This window comes from Lineus longissimus, chromosome 15, assembly GCF_910592395.1.
Source record: "Lineus longissimus chromosome 15, tnLinLong1.2, whole genome shotgun sequence".
NCBI lineage: Eukaryota > Metazoa > Nemertea > Pilidiophora > Heteronemertea > Lineidae > Lineus > Lineus longissimus.
The window spans coordinates 771276-781832 of record NC_088322.1 but is presented as its reverse complement, the minus strand read 5'-3'; positions in this window follow the sequence as shown (position 1 = coordinate 781832).

Genomic DNA, 10557 nt, shown 5'->3' with positions numbered 1-10557 from the left:
CTGCGAAGTGTCCGTGCTAACCATGGTATGCAACAGTTGTGCAATATACAACACAGGTGGCGCATTAAGGCGCAGATGATCCCTTAAAGCTCGTTTTCCAAAGGTTGGGATTACTACCTTACGGCGGAGCTGTACATTTCTGGGTATCTCTGGTGGGTAAGATACCGAGATAAAGGCAAACCCAAAACTAAAGTAGCAGTTGAAATCTGCAAGTTTGAGATATGGTCTTAGCTCCGGTAAAGCATGATAAGGGATTTGCCCAAGTTTGATGGCTAAAACTTCATTCGCATAATTAAATGACGCCACGAAATCTGCCTTCAGGGTATCATCCAATGTCGGACTAAATACCCTTCTCAAAAGGCTGATCACCTGAAGGAAATCCCGCAGTAAGGCTCTGGCCACCAAATACATAATCGATACAACCATGAAATATTTGACAATTGTTGACATGTCGATGAGTGTGTTCATCACCAATTCTTGTTCTTTCCACAAAATAGAAAACTGGTCGGTGGAATTTATGAGGTTAAAAGATTTAACAGGTAATGGTCGCTGAATGAGTAAAAGCATTGCTGTAAGACGTTTCAGCCTCAGGTAAAAAACACCAATTACGACAAGGAGAAAACCGAGCACCACACTATGAATAACTAGCCAAAGAACTGAAGGGTTTTCAGTGTTAAGAGCTATCTTGTTATATATATCATTTATGTTTCTCTCTGATTCCGAAAGAAATAACTTGTTGCCTGTTTTGATGTTTTGGTCAGCTGTTTGAAATCAATATCTGGGATTTCGGTTAGGGTGTCGTTTTTGTCTCACTGTAATTCCGGCAGTTCTGGTATTACTACATTTGGGGGTGACGAATACACATCAATAGACGATAACCTGTTTAATAGTTTTGGGTCTAGAGATCCTATTGCTACATTTACGGTATGGGAGTAAGAAACCTTGTCCTTGTTGGGATCACATTGTTTTGGTTGACCCAAAATGAGGAAACTGCTGGACTGGAGGGTGCAGTCACAACTAGGTACATTTATTATGCAATACCGGCATGGTTTTAAGACTTTTGGCGGGGAGTCACTACACTTAAAATGCCAATCTGATCTGACGTTAGAGGCAAAATATGTTCTTTCTGAGAGTGGTATCAGGAATTCACTTGACACATGTGGTTTGTATATAACTTTACATAATTTCAATATATTTTCATGATCCGCTTGAAACAATGCTGATAAGCATGAAGGAGAGGCTATAGATTTAATTCCAAAGTTCATGTCACATGACATGATAGGCTTTCTCTTGTCGCACATTTCAAATTGTGCTTGGGACATTTCAAGATAGTGGGAGCCTTTTTCATTTATGGCGAAGTAACGGTGAGCGAAGGAGATTTGAGTGGAGTGAGATACTGAGTCATTTAAGGTTTGCGGGTATGACTCCACTGCATATAAGTGAAATATGGACGATCCCGAGGATAGGAGTATTTGAATGTTAATGAATAGATGGGAGTCAGTATTCATGTATGTGGTCGATCGTAAGTGATAGTAGGTGTCAGCGGACGGGTGAACCAACGTAAAATCTGAGTCTTGCTGCCTGAGAACTGCGGCCACTTCGTCAAGGGTATCTTGTAGTCTAGCTGGGTCTATGAAAACAGAAGGTAACCGGTGGGCTATCAGATGCCGCGCCCCATCAATCCAGCTGTCTGCTTGTGCAAGTAGCTCATCCAGAGTTTCATCCACTAGTATCTTATTCCTAAATAGCATCAGTAAACGGCTGACTGCTAGTTCTGTTTTGGACTCCCGCCAAAGCGACTTCTGCAAACTTTCACGAAGAACAATAAGGTCGGTCTTTGTCTGAGCCAAGGCGATCCTGGTCCGGTCCAGTGAATTATGGATTACCTGCACAACTGACGAGAGTTCACTCCCTATCTGGGTAATGCGTTTCGTGTTGGTTGCTTCTTGGGCGAATACATGGTTAACGTGTCCTGCCAGACGGTTCAACTGCTTGTCTGTTGCCAAACCAAAAGCAGCATGCCCCAAGTCCCCGATAAAGTCGAATAGGCCTTTCTTGACTCTTAGCGTACCTGTAGTGGAGTTGTCCAAGGGAAGTAGCAGAATGAGTTGATCTAACTTTCTCTGCAGTAACTGCAGGGATGAGCTCCTGTGAGTATTTAATAGTGTAGCGGTCTCCATAATCAAATTGTTGAGGGTAGAAGTTGAATTGTCCGGTGGAATTCTAAAATCACTGTGCAATTCATTTGGTAAAACATGTCTGACACCAAACGTATGTGACCAAACCGTGGAGGAAATGGTAGTCGATCCTAGTGCGTAAAAGATCGTGCCACTATTGAAACGTACAATAGTCTCCGGCTTCTTGATCCTGTGCTCAGCACTCGTGGCCAGGAGGCCAATCAGAAATATCAACACACTCATAGTCAATGTCATCACAGCTCGAATATTTCGCATACAATTATCGCTGTCCGTACAAATACAAATGCCTACCGCAGAAAGGCCATCACATTGAAACACCAAACATAGTACTAAAACAGTTTAGGCACTTCGATATCACTAAACTGAATGTTCAGGAATAAATGAGATCTTGTATAATGAATTAATGGACGTCACCGATCACGTGAGTTCAGATCACTTCCTCTTTAGTTTCTTCCTCTTAGCCAGTGCACACTGCTTCTTCCGACCAAAGTAGGAGTCTATGATATCCTTCTTCACTATATTATATTCGGGCTCCCATGTGGGTCGAAAGTGCATACCATCTATCGACGCCCATTTGATCAAGAACCACCTGTTGCCCCTTTTGGATTTGTGGTTCAGGATGCATTCAACATGATATAACTTATCATCAGCAGGTACATTCCTCGTTTCCTTTGGCTTACCTTGTTCTTCTGTAATCTCTTTGGCCCTTGCAACCTGAGTTTGTTTCTCCCCTTGGCGATATGCAGGCAATCCTACATTTACATCTCTAGCCAGTTGGTTCCTGGGTATCTCGGACTCGTTTAACCCAACGTTTTCTGATTCATTGGGCAAGGTTGTAGGTATGTTCAAATCATGAACAGGTGGCCGTGTCTGATCATGCACTAGTTTCAAACGATTTTGATGCACCAGCTTTTTTACTTTTTTGTTGTCCAGAGTACGGATCCTAAAATTTACCCCATTAGGTAGCTTTTCAATGATCTCATAGGGGCCGACCCACTTTCTAGATAGCTTCCTCGAGTTACCTACCTTGACAACTGGGTAATAGAGCCATACTAGATGACCGACCTCAAACTGGGGTCCCTTTACCTGCTTATCATACCTTTTTTCATGTCTTGCTGATTTTTCTTGAGGTTTTTTGTGACTGTTTCTTGTATCATGTGTAACTGTGAAATGAGCCGAGCCATGTAGTCTGTGTATGAAGTGTTCATTAGTTTGGGCGGTTGCATTGCTACCTGGATAGGCAATCGAGCTCTTACACCAAATACTATTTCATATGGTGTGAAATGTGTAGACATTACATTTACAGATGTGCGTATGGCAAAAAGGGCACAATTCAGGTACTCATGCCATTGATTTTGAGATTTGTTTGATAGCATTTTGGCTAGGATATCCTTCAGTACTCTATATGCTGGCGCTCAATTTTTCCGTTACAAGCAGGATGAAAGGCAGATGTGTGGAGGGTTCGTACACCCATGAGTTTGCATGTCTCTTTGTAGAGTTCAGAAAGGAATTGGGAACCTCTGTCAGACAGAATACTCACTCCCCCAAATGCTCCGAAACGGAAGAAGATTCCATTCACAATGTTAGTGGCTACTGTTTTGGCTGTGATGTTTTGTAAAGGCCATCCCTCCATCCATCCTGACAGATTGTCAAGAGCAGTCAGAACGTACTTGTATTGCTGCTCTCCAGATGGTTGAAAGGGTCCTACAATGTCTACTGACCATCTGCTGAATAGAGGGGGGATTGGAAGTGGTATTAGTGGGGCCTTTGAGACTTCCCTATTTGGTCCATACACTGCACAGTCTACACAATTTTTACAGTATTCTCTACAATCAACATACATATTTGGCCAGTACACTCTTTCAACCAATTTCTTGTAGGTTCTATCTGTTGTGCCGTGACCTCCTGCGTTGCTTTCATGCATTTCGTGCAGCACTTCGCCCCGAAGATGATGTGGGATTACGATTGTAGCCTGGAGTTCATAGTCTGTTTTCCTATTGATCTTGTTAACATAATGTAATACACCATCTTCATTCAAAGAATACCTATCGATTGATAAGAGGATTCTCCTGGCCTCCTTATCGCAAGGTGGTAGTTTCTTATGTTCGAGATATTCGATAATGGTCAGTAATTCCTCATCCTTTCTCTGTTCGACTTTCATATCTGGGCTACCTGTTTCTGACCACACGTGGTTCAGACTCACCTCTGGGGGATCTGAATAATACCTTCTGCTTAAACCATCGGCATCTGTATGCTGTTTTCCACTTTTATGCTCTATAACATACGAATACTGTTGCAAGGTTGTGATCCACCTAGCCAGTCTCCCTGACAGAGTTTCCTGTGCTGCCTTTTGAAAAAGCCATGTAAGACTTGAATGGTCGGTTATGATTTTAAAAGGTGTTGATCCGTATAGATAAAATCGGTTTGCCTTTATTGCCTCAAGAATGGCCAGTGCTTCCCGTTCTGTAACAGTATAGTTCTGTTCTGCCTTAGAGAGAGCTCGACCACCATAGGATATTGGATGATCTACCGCAGCTTCGTCTTCTTGCAAGAGACTGTAGCCCAAACTGAAATCTGAACAGTCTGAGTGTATCTTGAACTGTTTCTTAAAGTTTGGGTAAGCTAGTACTGGTTCAGTTGTGAGAACAAACTTTAGTTTCTGGAAGGCAAGTTCAGCCTTTGTAGACCATTCAAACCTCTTGTTTTTACCTATCAATTCCTGCAGGGGCCTTGCGATGTGAGCATAATCCTTGATTAGCTTTCTGTGATATGATGTAATGCCGAGGAAAGCCCTGAGCTCTTTCATCGTTTGTGGTGTTGGGAATTCTGCAATCGCTGATACCTTCGAGGGGTCGGCTTGGATACCTTGCTGTGTAAGAAGGAACCCGAGAAAGCCAATTGATCCCTGGCCCATGAACACTTGGACGGTTTGAGTTTTAAGTTAGCAGCACGTAACCGTATGAAGAATTCTCTCAAATGTGTCTTATGTTCCTGCCACGTATCACTCCACAAAATTACATCATCAAGATATGGGAGGGCGTTGTCATGGCCCCTTAGGAGTTGCGTCATAATTCTCTGAAATATCTGCGCTGAGTTGATGCATCCCTGAGGGAGGCGATTAAACTCCCACTGATTGTTATGAGTCACTAGGCCGAAATAATGGCGGCAACTTTCTTTAATAGGCACTTGGTAGAAGGCTTGATCTAAGTCGCAACAGGTGAATAATTTTGGGGAACCCATACTGCTCAAGACCTATTGTATTTGAGGGAGAGGAAAGCTATCGATCTTAATTTTAGAGTTGACCTTTCGTAGGTCCGCCACGACTCTCCAATTATTTGGTTGATTTGGCTTGGGGACAAGGAGTACGGGTGAACAGAATGCTGAGTTTGATGGTCGAATTATACCTGCAGCTTCCATTCTTTTCATCTGTTCGTCTAATACCTCTCTTAATGAATAAGGTACTCTGTATGGTCTAGATCTAATGGGCTCATCCGATTCAAGTTTTATCTCTGCCTCAAAGCCTGTTGCCTCACCTAACTCTGTCCAGTCAGCTGCAAAAACATCTCTGAACTCATTTAATAGGTCATTTAGTTCTATTCGCTCACTTTCATTTAGACAAGAATGTTCCAAATCATGATCGATTCGTTTACGAGTTTCATTGCTGTTAATTTGCTGTTTTGCTTCCTTTGATTTGGATACTTCGTAGTGGTATATATTTGCGTCTAGTATTGGAGCTTCCAGATCTAATGGTGTCATGTGTCCTATATACGCACCCCTACGTATGGTTATTGGTGACGATGTGCAGTTTGCCAATTTGAAAAAGACATAGCCATCATGAGTTGTACAAATTGATTTTGACCCAATAATGTTATACCGATCTTGCAGTTTTGGACTAGGTTCAATGAGGACGGTTTTATCATGGCTTATCCTTTCTCCTCCCCTCTGTACAGCTCTTATAACACACTCTGAGTACGCAGGTATCTCGACGTTGTTTCGGTTCACCAGCTTAAGTTTCATTTCAAAATGAGCATATTTCCCCAGTGGAAATGATTCTCCTGTATCAAATGTTACGGTATGGTTTCCTATATCTAGCCTAGCACCGCTCTGTCGCATGAAATCGAGACCAAGGATAATTGGTTGGGTTAAGTGTTGCATTACTTGTACAGTTGTGACATAGCTCCCACTGCCCACATTTACTTCTATTTGAGTTTTTCCTATGACATCTACTTTAGTACCGTTTGCACACGTAATGGCTATATCACTACGCTCAAGGGGAAGTGGTGCTATCTCCTTGTTGTAATTGTTGTAAAGATCGTCGGAGATGACAGAAACATCAGCTCCTGTGTCTAACATTGCTACTAGTTTCATTTCATTATGCAACATAACACAAATTTTGTTACCACCGCCATTCAAAATGGAAGAACTTGGTTCTGAACACTTACCCATCTTCTTCTGATTTCTTTTCTGTTGAGGTTTTGCCGGAGCTCTAGTGGGTAGTTTAGTCCCTAGTATAGTCTTCTGTTGAGTCCCATGAGGTTCAGATAACTTCTGGTTGAGTTTCATTTTCACTGGAGGGTCTGAAAAGTCCTGATTGTCACTTTTGTTCACCCTTGGCATCGTATCGGTCTTATCACTGCTAATTGTCTCTGTCTCAGTTGGGGGCAATTTTGTCGGCATCTGAAAATCTCCGTGCCATTGAGGTTCCATGCCTATTTCCTATTGTCCGTGGCGTCCTCCTGGGCAATCCCTGACTCTGTGGTTGCCACCACAATCGTAACATCGTATCGGCTCACCCCTTGCGTCCCGTTGATTCCTTCCTGGGGCATTTCTCTGTACGTAATCTGGGCGACGGTTTTCTATTCTGCCTTGATGCATCTTCTGCTCCATCTGTTGAATCCTCTTCGCTAGGTCCGAGATGGAAGATGCCAGTTTATCTAACTGGTCCTCCCCTTTCATCGTGGCAACTGAAGGCCCTTCTAGCTTGATTATTCTGACAGCATTTCTAGCCAGTTTTTCAGCGTCCCCAAATGTTGTTGGAATAGCTGCACATACGATCTTTTTGATTGCTGTCGGTAATCCGTCTATATATATGCTGAGTGCCATATGCTCAGGGAGGTTGAGTTCTCTGACCCGACGTCTGAGGTCATCGGTGTAAGCCTCTATGGATTCTCCTGGAAGGAGACGACGGCCTGTTAACTCGCGAGCCTTTATCCATTTTTGATCTCCATTATTGTATCTTGACAGGAACGCTGTCTTTATGTCTTCCCAGGTGTTTTTCTTGTCAATACCTTGGAGCCAGGACTGTGGTCCTTCGCGGAGGAATAATCCAAAACCGCTTACCTTGTCCTCTTCCGTCCACTGCAACAGGGATGCATACTGTTCCCAGTTTTGTAGCCAGGAGACCGCATCGTTTTGTCCTGTGAAACAATCTGGTTTCTGTAGTTGGTTGCCTTTTATGTTATGCACGTGTCTCACCGCTCGTTCTTTTTCACGTTTCTCACTATCTGGGCTGCACATCGTCGTGTCACTGTTGCAGTGCAAGGGACTACTCCTATGGAATCCTGTATGGTTCCTTAAGTCGCGGTTTGCTTCACTTGCATCTTGCACTTCATGTTTCAATGAAGAAATTGTCGAACCTAAATCCTCAAACTGCTTTCCGAATGAGCGTTCGATTCGATCAATTTGTGTCTTGAGTCTTTTCTCAGCGTCCTCACTTTCACCCGTGACATGACTTTTTATCACGGCAATGTTAGATCCCAAATCGTCGAATTGTTCTTTGAAAGCAGCTTCTACACCATCGATCTGCTCCTTAAGTTCATCTTTAGCTTCCTCATCCACTGAACGAATTTCACCTTTTAGAGAGTCAATATTTGTCCCTATTTGTTCAAACTGACGTTGAAACGATCCTTCAACACGATCAATCTGTTCCTGCAGTCTGCTATCAGACTCCTTTTTTGCGTTTTGGAAGTCTTTTTCGAACTTATCTGTTAGCAGGTCGTGGAGCGCCTGAAGGTTCGGTTCCATCATTGTCTTACTCCGTGTTCTAGTTCTTAACTTCTCTACAGACATTTTACCCGGGTCCAATCACCATTGTACGCTGAGGCACCATCACTACGTGGGATCCGTTTCATTCATTTTTAACCACTTCGTATCTTTGATAACATTCCTTTATTTTGCATCCATCTTCTTCAACATCTACATTCCAACTCCCTATCCCCTCCACCCCCTTTTCCTGGCCAGTCCAAGGCTTTGGATACCTGGCGAGGTATTTTCTACCATTCAGGGGCCAGGGGTGGCAGGTGCAATAGGTTATCAATCATTCATTTAACAATAGGTTTATCAATCATTCATTTAACAGGATATAGTCCTCGTTAATTATTCTTGTAACAAGTAATCCTTTGAAAAAAATCGAACCTCTTCTGCTCTATCATGGTTGTTTGAGTTTAGGTGTGTTTTGTAAGGGGGGGGGCACTCCTTCTCTGCAACGTTATGGGAGTCGAAAGCATTGCCGGGCAACAGACGCATGTTTTAATAGGAGAGACTCTCGTTTGCGCAGCCAGGTAATTATGCGACTTGTTACATTGACAACATCCGCAGCGAGGCGCCACGAATTAATAAATGTTCAACTGTCTGATGAGTTACCGCCTGCCTCGCACGTGCCTACCAAGATTAGGAGTCGAGACGGAGATCATTAAAGCCTGGTCTACACTAGCAAACATTCGCCAACAATTGTTGGCCAACATGAGCCAACATCATGTTGGCGAATGTTTGGGGACCCGTCCACACTATCAAACACAGGCAAACATTGCCAAACAAGTTTGACTAAGTTTGGCCGTGTTTGGCATGAATTTGAGGGCAATTTGGAGTGAAAATCAGTCATTTTTCTTCATTTTTTCTTTAAAACAATGGAGAACCACAGGAAGAAAGCATGCCTAGGTGCTTCAGCTTTCAGTTGTGATTAACCCCCGTCGCCGCCGCAACTGACAAAAGCCATACTTGTGGAAAAAGCATGCATGGGGCCTATCACTGCCTCCTTCAAGAGTTATGGCGTCAGACTTCAAAAGCCTCAAGAATTTCCTGCCGATGGATGAAGCTCTTCGTATTCCGAAATTAAGTGTTCAATTTCTTGAAATGCCATTCTCTATCTTTCATTGAGGCTGCCATTTTGTCCCAGTAGCTCCATCACATGATCCAAATCTGTTCCCTGATTGGCTGCTGATTGCCCAACACCAACCAACATGTTGTTCAGAAGTAGCATGGCCTAACATAGGCCAACATTGGCCAACAAGTTGGCTGATGTTTTCACTTGTTTTTGGACCCGTCCACACTGGCAAACAATAGCAAACATGCCTCTGCAACAAGGCCCAACACGATGTTGGCCAACATGTTGGCTAGTGTGGACCGGGCTTAAGAGTGTTTCCGCTGAACCATAATGCACAGGCGTGCTGCGGGAAGTCCTTATCTGCTGCCACGTGGCACCAACATTTTTGTTTTATTGGTCCTTAACTCCATTTTGTTGCGTTTTAGAGAGAAAATCAACAAAACTTAATTTTGATGGAAATGCACTGGAAGTGTGAATGAATGGATGAATGAATTTTTATTCAGAACTTTTAGTACTGGTGCTGGATTTTTAGTTCTGCAGAGATGACATGAGACATTCATACATGTGTGAGCATAACACCAGTCTATAGGGTGGGCATGATTGCTGATTATTGTTCATGAAGAGAACGACATATCCCGACTTTATATCGAGTTGTGGCACTGGCACTAAAATGGGGTGTGGTCATGATTGCGAAGTGTTTCCGTTAGAGACTGTCACATCCCGTCGTTACTCTGGAGTTGTGTCACTGACATAAGACTGCCACATCTTAACCAAACCCAAAGGGGTGGACAGGATTGCTGATTGTTCCTGTAGACACCGTCATATTCCTTCTTTTCTATGCAGTTGTGACCCAGATTTGAAATAGTGACAGCTGAACATAGCCGGTGTAATGTTTTTGAGTGTTTCTGTTTTTGAGTGTTTCCCCTCATTGTTTGGGAACGCTCAAAAATAGATTGACAAGTTTTTCTGTGTATCCCCCCTATTGAAAAGTCATGGTCTCTCTAGCTGCCTATTGTTTGGAAACACTGACACATGGGAAACAACCACAGATGTTACACCGGCCAAAGGTGGGCATGATTGCCGAGTGTTCCTGTTACGTAGATACCATCATATCTAGTCTTTCCTACGCAGTTGTGACCCTTACATAAGGCAGCCACAGCTCAACGTAAAACCTATAAAAGGATGGGCAAGATTGCTGATTTTTCCTGTACAAACCATCACATCATGTCTTTCCTATGCAGTTGTGACCCTGATAAA